The sequence below is a fragment of the Narcine bancroftii genome, chromosome 5 (genome assembly GCF_036971445.1).
Source record: "Narcine bancroftii isolate sNarBan1 chromosome 5, sNarBan1.hap1, whole genome shotgun sequence".
NCBI lineage: Eukaryota > Metazoa > Chordata > Chondrichthyes > Torpediniformes > Narcinidae > Narcine > Narcine bancroftii.
The window spans coordinates 180,481,158-180,494,115 of NC_091473.1; positions in this window are offsets into that span (position 1 = coordinate 180,481,158).

Consider the following 12,958-nt stretch of genomic DNA (forward strand, 5'->3'; position numbering starts at 1 on the left):
CTGTCTCTGTAACCCCCTTGGATCCGCCACACATCTCCCTGTCTCTGTAATCCCCTCTGGTCCTCTACACCCCTCCATGTCTCTATAACCCCCTACAGTCCCCTACCACCCTCACTGTCACAGTAACCCACTCTGGACACCTACACCCCTCCATGTCTCTGTAACCCCCCTCTGGTCCCCTACATCCCTCCCTGCCTCTGTAACCCTCTCCTGTCCCCTACGCCCCACCCTGTCTCTGTAACCCCCTCTGATTCACTACACCCCTCCCTGTCCCTGAAACCCCCTCTGGTCCCCTATACCCCTCACTGTAAACCCCTCCAGACCCCTACACCACACAATGTCTCTGTAACTCCCTCCAGTCTCCTACACCCCTCCATGTCATTTAACTCCCTACATTTCTCTACACCCCTCACTGTCGTAGTAATCCCTTCTGGACCTCTACACCCCTCCCTGCCCGTGTAACCCCCTCCAGTCCACTGCATCTTACCCTGTGTCTGTAACACCCTCTGGTCCCCTTCACCCTCCCTGTCTCTGTAACCCCATCCAGTCCCCAACACCTCACCATGTCTCTGTAAACCCCTGCAGTCCCCTACACCCCTCACTGTCCTTGTAACCCCTCTGGTCCCCTACACCCCTCCCTGCCACTGTAACCCCCTCCAGTCCCCTACACCCCTCCACGTCTCTATAACTCCCTTCAGTCACCTACATCACTCCATGTCATTGTAACCTCCTACAGTCACTTACACCCCTCGCTGTCGCAGTAACCCCCTCTGGTCCTCTAAACCCCTCCATGCCTCTGTAACCCCCTCCATTCCCCTACACCCAACCCTGTCTCTGTAACCCCCTCCTGTCCCTTACATCCCTCCCTGTCTCTGTAACCCCCTTAGATCCCCCACATATCTCCCTGTCTCTGTAATCCCCTCCGGTCCCCTACACCCCTCCATGTCTCTGTAATCCCCCCCCCCTCTGGTCCCCTATATCCCTCCCTGCCTCTGTAACCCTCTCCTGTCCCCTACACCCCACCCTGTCTCTGTAACCCCCTCTGGTCCCCTATGCCCCTCACTGTAAACCCCTCCAGACCCTACACCCCACAATGTCTCTGTAACTCCCTCCAGGCTCCTACACCCCTCCATGTCATTGTAACTCCCTGCAGTCCCCTACACCCCTCACTGTCCTTGTAACCCCTCTGGTCCCCTATACCCCTCCTTGTCCCTGTAACCCACTCCTGTCCCCTACATGCCTCTATGTTTCTGTAACCCTCACTGATCCCTGACACCCCCCACTTCCTCTGTAACCCCCTCCTGTCCCCTACAGCACCCACTGTCTCTGTAACCCCCTCCAGTCCACTACACTCCTCCATGATTCTGTAACTCCCTCCAGTCTCTGACAAACCCTCCATGTCATTGTAACCCTCTCTGGACCCCTACCCCACCGACTCTGTAACCCACTTCGGTCCCCTACACCCCTCCCTGTCATTGTAACCTACTCCAGTCCTGTTCACCCCTACCTGCCTCTGTAACCTCCTCCAGTCCCCTACACCCCTCCACGGCTCTGTAACTCCCTTCAGTCACCTACACCCCTCCATGACATTGTAACCTCCTACAGTCACTTACACCCCATACTGTCGCAGTAACCCCCTCTAGTCCTCTAAGCCCCTCCCTGCCTCTGTAACCCCCTCCGTTCCCCCACCCCACCCTGTAACTGTAACCCCCTCCTGTCCCTTACATTCCTCCCTTTCTCTGTAACCCCCTTGGATCCCCCACACTACTCCGTTTCTATAATCCCCTCCAGTCCCCTACACTCAACCATATCTCTGTAACTGCCTCCGGTCGCCTACACCACCACACCACCCCCCCACAGCCTCTATAACCTCTTCCGGTCCCGTACACCCCTGCATGTTTCTGAAATACCCTCTGGTCACCTACAACCCTCCCTGCCTCAGTAACACTCTCCTGTCCCCTACACCCCACCCTGTCCTTGTAACCCCCTCCAGTCCCCTACACCCCTCACTGTCGTTGTAACCCCTCTGGTCCCCTACACCATGCCCTGCCTCCGCAACCACCTCCTATCCCCTATACTCCACCCTGTCTCTGTAACCCCCTCTGGTCCCCTAACCCCTCCCAGGCTCTGTAACCCCCTCCGGTCCCCTACACCCCTCCCTGTCTCTGTATCCTTCTCCGGTCCCCTACACCTCACCATGTCTCTGTAAACCCCTCCAGTCCCCTACACCCCTCCATCTCTCTGTAACTCCCTCCAGTCCCCTACACCCCTCCATCTCTCTGTAACTCCCTCCAGTCTCCTACACCCCTCCATGTCTCTGTAACCCCCTACACCCCACCCTGTCTCTGTAACCCCCTCTGGTCCCCTATGCCCCTCACTGTAAACCCCTCCAAACCCTACACCCCACAATGTCTCTGTAACTCCCTCCAGGCTCCTACACCCCTCCATGTCATTGTAACTCCCTGCAGTCCCCTACACCCCTCACTGTCCTTGTAACCCCTCTGGTCCCCTATACCCCTCCTTGTCCCTGTAACCCACTCCTGTCCGCTACATGCCTCTATGTTTCTGTAACCCTCACTGATCCCTGACACCCCCCACTTCCTCTGTAACCCCCTCCTGTCCCCTACAGCACCCACTGTCTCTGTAACCCCCTCCAGTCCACTACACTCCTCCATGATTCTGTAACTCCCTCCAGTCTCTGACAAACCCTCCATGTCATTGTAACCCTCTCTGGACCCCTACCCCACCGACTCTGTAACCCACTCCGGTCCCCTACACCCCTCCCTGTCATTGTAACCTACTCCAGTCCTGTACACCCCTACCTGCCTCTGTAACCTCCTCCAGTCCCCTACACCCCTCCATGGCTCTGTAACTCCCTTCAGTCACCTACACCCCTCCATGACATTGTAACCTCCTACAGTCACTTACACCCCATACTGTCGCAGTAACCCCCTCTAGTCCTCTAAGCCCCTCCCTGCCTCTGTAACCCCCTCCGTTCCCCCACCCCACCCTGTAACTGTAACCCCCTCCTGTCCCTTACATTCCTCCCTTTCTCTGTAACCCCCTTGGATCCCCCACACATCTCCGTTTCTATAATCCCCTCCAGTCCCCTACACTCAACCATATCTCTGTAACTGCCTCCGGTCGCCTACACCACCACACCACCCCCCCACAGCCTCTATAACCTCTTCCGGTCCCGTACACCCCTGCATGTTTCTGAAATACCCTCTGGTCACCTACAACCCTCCCTGCCTCAGTAACACTCTCCTGTCCCCTACACCCCACCCTGTCTCTGTAACTCCCTCTGGTCACCTACACCACTCCCTGTACCTGTAACACACTTGGTCCCCTACACCCCTCCCTGTTTCTGTAACCCCCTCTAGTCCCCTACAGCCCTCCCTACCTCTATAACCAATTCCGGTTCCCTACACCCCACCCTGTCACTGTAACCCCCTCCAGTCCCCTACACACCTCCCTGTCTCTTTTACCCTCTATGGTTTGCTGCACCCCTCTATGTCTCTGTAACACCCCCCTGGTCCCCTATATCACTCTCTGCCTCTGTAACCCCCTCGTCCCCTACACCCCTCCCTGCCTTTGTAACACTCTCCAGTCCCCTACACCCCTGCATGACTCTGTAACTCCCTCCAGTCTCCTGCACCCCTCCATGTCATTGTAACCTCCTACAGTCCCCTACAACCCTCACTGTCACTGTAACTCCCTCTGGTCCTCTACACCCCTCCCTGCCTCTGTAACCCCCATTCAACTACACCCCACCCTGTCTCTATAACTCCCTCCGGTCCCCTACACCACTCCCTGTCTCTGTAACCGCATCCAGTCCCCAACACCTCACCATGTCTCTGTAAACCCCTGCAGTCCCCTACATCCCTCACTGTCCTTGTAACCCCTCCATGTCTCTGTAACTCCCTCCAGTCACCTACACCCCTGCAAGTCATTGTAACCTCCTACAGTCATTTACACCCCTAACTGTCGCAGTAACCCCCTCTGGTCCTCTAAACCCCTCCCTGCCTCTGTAACCCCCCCCATTCCCCTACACCCCACCCTGTCTCTGTAACCCCCTCCTGTCCCTTACATCCCTGCCTGTCTCTGTAACCGCCTTGGATCCCCCACACATCTCCCTGTCTCTGTAATCCCCTCTGGTCCCCTACACCCCTCCATGACTCTGTAACCCCCTACAGTCCCCTGCAACCCTCACTGTCCCAGTAACCCACTCTGGACTCCTACACCCCACAATGTCTCTGTAACTCCCTCCAGGCTCCTACACCCCTCCATGTCATTGTAACTCCCTACAGTTCCCTACACCCCTCACTGTTGTAGTAATCCCTTCTGGTCCTCTACACCCCTCCCTGCCTGTAACCCACTCTGGTCCCCTGCACCCTACCCTGCCTCTGCAACCACCTCCTATCCCCTATACTCCACCCTGTCTCTGAAACCCCCTCCGGTCCCCTCCACCCCTCCTTGTCTCTGTAACCCCCTCCAGTCCCCTACACCTCACCATGTCTCTGTAAACCCCTACAGTCCCCTACACCTCTCACTGTCCTTGTAACCCCTCTGGTCCCCTACACACCTCCCAGTCTCTGTAACCCCCTCTGGTCCCCTAAACCCCTTCCAGTCTCTGTAACCCCCTCTGGTCCCCTAAACCCCTCCTTGTCCCTGTAACCCACTCCAGTCCTCTACAACACTCCCTGCCTCTGTAACATTCTCCGGTCCCCTACACCCCACCCTGCCTCTGTAACCCCCTCTGGTCCTCTACACCCCATCCTGTCTGTAACCCACTCCTGTCCCCTACATGCCTCTATGTTTCTGTAACCCTCTCTGGTCCCCGACACACCCCACTTCCTCTGTAACCCCCTCCGATCCCCTACATCCCTCCCTATTCCTGTAATCTCCTCCGGTCCCCTACACCCCCTGTCTCTGTAACCCCCTCCAGTCCACTACACCCCTCCATGATTATGTAACTCCCTCCAGTCTCTGACAAACCCTCCATGTCATTGTAACCCTCTCTGCACCCCCTACCCCCACCGACTCTGTAACCCCCTCCTGTTCCCTACAACCCACCCTGTCTCTGTAACCCCCTCCGGTCCCCTACACCCCTCCCTGTCACTGTAACCTACTCCAGTCCTCTACACCCCTACCTGCCACTGTAACCCCCTCCAGTCCCCGACACTCCACCCTGTCACTGTAACCCCCTCTGGTCCCCGACACCCCACCCTGTCTCTGTAACCCCCTCCGGTCCCCTACACCCCACCCTGTCACTGTAACCCCCTCCAGTCCCCGACACCCCACCCTGTCTCTGTAACCCCCTCCAGCCCCCTACACGCCTCTCTGCATCTGTAACCCTCTTCGGTCACCTACACCCCACCCTGTCTCTGTAACCCCCTCCTGTCCCCTACACGCTTCCCTGTCTCTGTAACCCCCTCTGGTCCCCTACACACCTCCCTGTCTCTGTTACCCTTTATGGTTTCCTACACCCCTCCATGTCTCTGTAACACCCCCCTGGTCCCCTATATCCCTGTCTGCCTCTGTAAACCCCTCTGGTCCCCTACCCACCTGCCTCTGTAACACTCACCAGTCCCCTACACCCCTCCATGTCTCTGTAACTCCCTCCAGTCTCCTGCACCCCTCCCATGTCATTGTAACCTCCTACAGTCCCCAGCACCCCTCACTGTCACTGTAACCCCCTCTGGTCCTCTACACCCCTCCCTGCCTCTGTAACCCCCATTCACCAACACCTCACCCTGTCTCTATAACTCCCTCTGGTCCCCTACACACCTCCCTTTCTCAGTAACCCTCTCCGGTCCCCTACCCCCTGCCCCCGCCTCTGTAACCCCCTCCTGTCCCCTACACGCTTCCCTGTCTCTGTAACCCCCTCTGGTCCCCTACACACCTCCCTGTCTCTGTTACCCTTTATGGTTTCCTACACCCCTCCATGTCTCTGTAACAACCCCCTGGTCCCCTATATCCCTGTCTGCCTCTGTAAACCCCTCTGGTCCCCTACCCACCTGCCTCTGTAACACTCTCCAGTCCCCTACACCCCTCCATGTCTCTGTAACTCCCTCCAGTCTCCTGCACCCCTCCCATGTCATTGTAACCTCCTACAGTCCCCTGCACCCCTCACTGTCACTGTAACCCCCTCTGGTCCTCTACACCCCTCCCTGCCTCTGTAACCCCCATTCACCTACACCTCACCCTGTCTCTATAACTCCCTCCGGTCCCCTACACACCTCCCTTTCTCAGTAACCCTCTCCGGTCCCCTACCCCCTGCCCCCCGCCTCTGTAACCCCCTCCTGTCCCCTACACGCCACCCTGTCTCTGTAACCCCCTCCCATTCCCTGCACCCCTCCCTATCCCTGAAATCCCCTCCAGTCCCTACACCCCTCCCTGCCTCTGTAACTCCCTCCAGTCTCGTACACCCCTCCATGTCTCTGTAACTCCCTATAGTTCCCTACACCCCTCACTGTCTCTGTAACCCCCTCTGTTCCCCTACACCCCTCCCTGTCTCTGTAACCCCTCTGGTCTCCTACACCCCTCCCTATCTCTGTAACCCCCTCTGGTCGCCTACACACCTAGCTCCTCTCATCTCCATCTCATCCCTGCCCACCTACTTCACCCCCCACCCACTGAATTCCCTCCCTCATGATCTCTCCTTATCCCTCCGTTACCCTGCCAGACCTACCTGGTGTATTACTTCGACATATTTTGTAGTTCCCAAAATGTTCCCTCATTAACAGACATTAGGGTTACATTTGTTCGGACTTGTATAAGTCTTTTTGGAGTGTGGCCATGTCGAAAGTGCCTTCTGGAAGGTTAATGCTTTATTGTAAAGGTGAGATGTTGGGGGAACCAAATTACTGTCATCTGCAGGGGTGGCCTCCGCAACATTTGGGACAAAGAGACATTTTCCATTTATTTACCTCCTGTGCTCCACAATTTTAAATTTGTAATTCACATCTGATTAAAGTGCATATTCTAGATTTTATTCCAGGGTATTTGTCGATGTTTTGTTTTGACCGTGTTTTACTACAGTATTTTTTTCATACAGAGTCTCCGCATTTAAAGGCCCCATAATATTGGGACGTTTAGCTTGATGGGTGTTTGTGATACTCGGGGACGTTTATTGCTTCATTGGAGCTGTTTTAAGAGAGCTGGGCTTTGGTTCGAAGTTTTTGATCACCTTTGGTGTCTGCAGTTGCCATTTTTCAACACGAGGACCAGAGTTGTCCCAATGAAAGTCAATAAAGCTGTAGTGAGACTGGACAAGAATAAAGCAGTGAGAGACACAGTCCAAACCATAGGATTACCAAAATCAACAGCCTGGAATATCGCTAAGAAGGAAGAGCGAAGTGATGAGCTCACAAATCTCAAACAGACTGGTCGGCCAAGGACAATCTCCACTGCTGAAAGAAGAATTCACATCAACATGAAGAAAAATCCCCAAACGCCCTTACGACAGATCAGAAACACTCATCAGGAGGCAGGTGTGGACGTGTCAATGACGGCTGTCCACAGAAAACTTGGTGAACAGAAATGCAGAGGCCACTGTCATCAGTAGTGGAAGTTAGTGTAGGGGACAGCATGGTTGGCGAAGTGGTTACAACACCAGCAATTGGGTCCGGGATTCAAATCCCGCACTGTCCAAAAGGAGTTTGTATGTCCTCCTTGTGTCTGTGTGGGTTTTCTCCAGGGGCTCCGGATTCCTCCCACCATTTAGATCCACAGTACGGCACAGAAACAGGCCCTTCGGCCCTTCTAGTCCAGTCCCACTGACCTGCACCCAGTCCATGTCCCTCCATACCCCTCCTATCCATGAACCTGTCCAAATTTTTCTTAAGAGTTAAAATTGAGCCCGCATTCACCACCCCAGCTCGTTCCGCACCCCCACCGCTCTCCGGGTGAAGAAGATCCCCCCTCATGTTCCCACTAAACTTTTCCCCATGCCCACTGGGTTTAGGAGAGACACAGAGGGTGGTGGGGGGGTCTGGAATACGTGGCCGGGTGTGGGGTTGGAGGCTGGTACATTGGGGCCATTTAAAAGCCACCTAGACAGACACAAGGATGGAAGAGAAATAGAAGGTTGTGGGTGTGGGGGAAGGAAGGGGGAGATGGTTTACATGGGTTGACACAACATTGTGGGCTAAAGAGCCTGGACTGTGCCATGTTCTAATGCTGTCATCTCAAATGAGGTATCTTTACTAAACAAGAAAGTCTGTTGGAAGCCGAGGTCGAGGGCAGCGCAAAAACAAGCTGGGGAAACTCAGCAGGTCACGTCGCGTCCCCAGGAAGTAATGGAGAACCGACATTTCGGCCCTGGGGCCTTCATTAGGGTGTGAGTGAAAACGGGCAGGTGTTTGGATATAACAGGGAGGAGGGAGGAAGGGGCAGGGGAGGAGGGGAGGAGGGAGGAAGGGGCAGGGGAGGAGGAGAAGAGGGAGGAAAGGGCAGGGGAGGAGGAGGAGAAGAGGGAGGAAAGAGAAGGGGAGGAAGGGAGAGAGGAGATGTGACTAACAAGTAAGAGGTCACAGATGGATGCAGGTGGGAGGATGGAAGAGAAGGGAAGGGGGGAGGGGGGAGAGGGGGAGGGAGGGCAACTCCCTGAATGAATCTAAATTTGTGTCAATGTCCTGGGTGGCTCGTTCCAGAAAAAGACACCCCTCATGATCCCTTAGAGATCTCTCCCCTCTCACCCTAAACCTCTGAGAATTGTCCTCCCATCAACTATGAGCCAACACCCCAGAGAACAGATGCCCTGCCAGATCTGACACCTGACAGCCATAGAGCAGGGAGATCTGATTCTCGCTGCATGCTCTGGGGGCATAAAAATATTCTGTTTTCTTCATATAAATAGAAGGTCCAACAGGATGTTACTTAAATAGCAGGAACAGGCATCAGGAAGTGTCATTAAACACTAGAACTTCCTGGGTTACTTATGGAATCCACTGGAGTCATCAAGAAGGCAGCCAACGTGATGAAAGACTCCCACCCATCACCCTGGTCACCACCTCTTCTCACTGCTCCCTTCAGACAGAAGGTACAGACACCTGACGACCAACATCTCTGGGTTCAAGAACAGGTTCGGTGATCCCAGTCTAACCCAGGAATATGGAGATCAGGAACTCTGCATGGTGCTCCCAATGTGGGATACGGAGACTGGGAAGTGTGCACAAAACTCTTGGTGTGGAAATATGGAGACCAGGAACTGTGCACAGTGCTCCTGGTGTGGGATATGGAGACTGGGAATGTGTGCATGGAGTTCCTGGTGTGGGATATGAAGACCAGGATCTGTGCATGAAGTTCCCAGTGTGGGATACAGAGACTGGGAACTGTGCACGGTGCTCCCAGTGTGGTCTGACTGAGGGGTATAGAGTAGACATGCAGCAACAAGAGAGTTGATATTTCCAGTTTGAAATTGTTACTACGATCAAACCCTGTTACTGCATCACCAATCCAGATTTGAATCCAGGTTTGAATCCAGGTTTGAATCCAGGTTTGAATCCAGGTTTGAATCCAGGTTTGAATCCAGGTTTGAATCCAGGTTTGAATCCAGGTTTGAATCCAGGTTTGAATCCAGGTTTGAATCCAGGTTTGAATCCAGGTTTGAATCCAGGTTTGAATCCAGGTTTGAATCCAGGTTTGAATCCAGGTTTGAATCCAGGTTTGAATCCAGGTTTGAATCCAGGTTTGAATCCAGGTTTGAATCCAGGTTTGAATCCAGGTTTGAATCCAGGTTTGAATCCAGGTTTGAATCCAGGTTTGAATCCAGGTTTGAATCCAGGTTTGAATCCAGGTTTGAATCCAGGTTTGAATCCAGGTTTGAATCCAGGTTTGAATCCAGGTTTGAATCCAGGTTTGAATCCAGGTTTGAATCCAGGTTTGAATCCAGGTTTGAATCCAGGTTTGAATCCAGGTTTGAATCCAGGTTTGAATCCAGGTTTGAATCCAGGTTTGAATCCAGGTTTGAATCCAGGTTTGAATCCAGGTTTGAATCCAGGTTTGAATCCAGGTTTGAATCCAGGTTTGAACCTGGTGTTTGACTGTAAGGAGTTTTTGGGGTTTGTCCTCTCTTTCCTCTCCACCCCAAATTGTGTGGCCCCCCTCCCTCAACTCCCCTCTCCTACCCACCCCTCAATATGGACCTTCCCCTCCTGCTCCCTCCTCTCCTCTCAGTCCCCCTCTTACTTTTTCTTTCCCCTCTCTTCCCAGCATGTTTTCCTGTCCATCCCCTTTGCCCCCCCCTCACTTCCTTTCCCCATCCCTCCACTTTCCTTCCCCCTTTCCTCTTCCTTACCTTCCTCTCCCTCACTCTCCCACTCCCTGACTCCTTCTTCTCTCTCCTACTCCCCTTCCCTCTCTCCCCTTTCTCCCTCCTTCTCTCCCCTCCCTTCCTTCTCCCCCTCCCTTCTTCTCTCTCCCTCTCCCCTTCCTTCTGCCCTCTCCCTCCTTCTCTCCCCTCCCTTCTGCCCCTCTCCCTCTCTCCCTTCTCTCCCCTTCCCTCTCCCCTCCTTTCCTTCTGTCCTTCTCCTTCCTTCTGCCCCTCTCCCTCTCTCCCTTCTTCTCTCCCCTTTTCTCTCTCTCCTTCACTCCCCTTCCTACTGCTCCTCTCCCTTCTTCTCTCCCCTCCTCTCCCCCTCTCTCTCTCTCTACTCTCCCTTCCGTCCCTCTCCCTCCTTCTCTTCCCTCCTGCCCCTCTCCCTCCTTCTCTCCCCTCCCTCCCTCCCTCCCTTCCTTCTGCCCCTCTCCCCTCTCTCCTCCCTCTCTCTCCCACACACTGCAGTGCACAGCCGCAGCGCTGCTGCCGCCGTCCACCGCTCTCCCCATAGCCAAGAACTCCAACCACCGCACTCAACAGATTCTATAAATACCTGCGCTGGACGGAGCCCCCTTCCTGACTGCAGATGATTTCTCTCTCGCGGCTCATCCAGCTGGTTTACGAGGCCTCGGGTTTACTTGGTTCTGGATCCTTGTGAAGCACTTTGGCGATGGGGCTGTAGCCGCAGTGAGGATTCACGGTCCGTGCTGCATTCTCACCGAGGAACTGATGATGGGTTTTCTGAACAAGCCCCTGCTCTGCGCCAGCCTCTGTCTCCTTCTCGTGAGTTCCCTCCACACCGCGTCTCGTCTCCCCCTCGGCAACACCGAGCACAGGCCGGTGGGTCCACAGACATTCTCCTTGAGCGGGGACAGAGCAGAACTCAGGGGCTAGGGGGACGAACGGGAGGTGGGGGGGGCTTCATTCAAGGTGAGATTTCGTCCTCCGCTCGCTGCGTTTACAAAATAGAGGGCAACCAGGGAGGAAATTCTTTTCGCTCTCTCTCTCTCTGCTCTTTTCTATCTTCCATCTCTCTCTCTCTTCATCTCTCTCTCCCTTAACCTATGTCTCTCTTCTCTAGTCCCTCTCTCCCCTCTCTCTATCTGTCACTCTCTCTCTCCCTCTCTCTCTCCATCTATGTTCTCCCCTCTCTGTCACTTTCTCTCCCTCCCTCTGTCTCTCTGCCCCCTCTCTCTCTGGCCCCCCCCTCTCTCTCTGGCCCCCCCCCTCTCTCTCTGGCCCCCCCCCTCTCTCTCTGGCCCCCCCCTCTCTCTCTGGCCCCCCCCTCTCTCTCTGGCCCCCCCCTCTCTCTCTGGCCCCCCCCTCTCTCTCTGGCCCCCCCCTCTCTCTCTGGCCCCCCCTCTCTCTCTGGCCCCCCCCTCTCTCTCTCTGGCCCCCCCCTCTCTCTCTCTGGCCCCCCCTCTCTCTCTCTGGCCCCCCCTCTCTCTCTCTGGCCCCCCCTCTCTCTCTCTGGCCCCCCCCTCTCTCTCTGGCCCCCCCTCTCTCTCTCTGGCCCCCCCTCTCTCTGGCCCCCCTCTCTCTCTCTGGCCCCCCTCTCTCTCTCTGGCCCCCCCTCTCTCTCTCTGGCCCCCCCCTCTCTCTCTGGCCCCCCCCTCTCTCTCTGGCCCCCCCCTCTCTCTCTGGCCCCCCCCTCTCTCTCTCTGGCCCCCCCTCTCTCTCTGGCCCCCCCTCTCTCTCTGGCCCCCCCTCTCTCTCTGGCCCCCCCTCTCTCTCTGGCCCCCCCTCTCTCTCTGGCCCCCCCTCTCTCTCTGGCCCCCCCTCTCTCTCTGGCCCCCCCCCTCTCTCTCTGGCCCCCCCCCTCTCTCTCTGGCCCCCCCTCTCTCTCTGGCCCCCCCCTCTCTCTCTGGCCCCCCCCTCTCTCTCTGGCCCCCCCTCTCTCTCTGGCCCCCCCTCTCTCTCTGCCCCCCCTTCTCTCTGGCCCCCCCTTCTCTCTGGCCCCCCCTCTCTCTGGCCCCCCCTCTCTCTGCTCCCCCCCTCCCCGTCTCTCTGTCCCCCCTCCCCCCGTCCCACCCCTTCCCCTCTCCCTCTCCCCCCGTCCCACCCCTTCCCCTCTCCCTCTCCCCCCCTCTCTGTCTTTGTATGTGTATCTCTCCTATGTTTCTCTGTCTCTCTCTTTCCCCCTCTCACTCTCTCTCCCCCTGACATAGGATTGAGGGGGGGGGGGTCACAGGCTTGGTGATATTTCCCTTCTTGAGAGGGGGAGGACTTGGACAAGGAGAGTGATCAGTGTTGAGAGACAAGGTCAGAATTCTTTCAAGGTCCAGCAGAATGCTGTTTTTAAAAATATCACATTTATGATTTAACAGTTTTCCTTCAGTCAGTAAGAAAAGATACAAATGGACAAAAAAAATGATTAAAGATTTTGCACCATTTTGGTTTGTGGATCCATTTTCATTGTAAATAAAAATATTGGGTGGGGAGAATAACAGATTGGAGCAGAATCAGGCTATTTGGCCCATCAGGTCTACCCTGCCATCCATCATGGCTGCTTTACCATCCCCTTTCAACCCCGTTCTCCCCATAACCCTTGACTCAGTTCCGAATCAAGAACCTCCATTGTAATTAAACATACAACATTCCAGCACAATCCAGGGCCTTCAGCCCACAATGTTG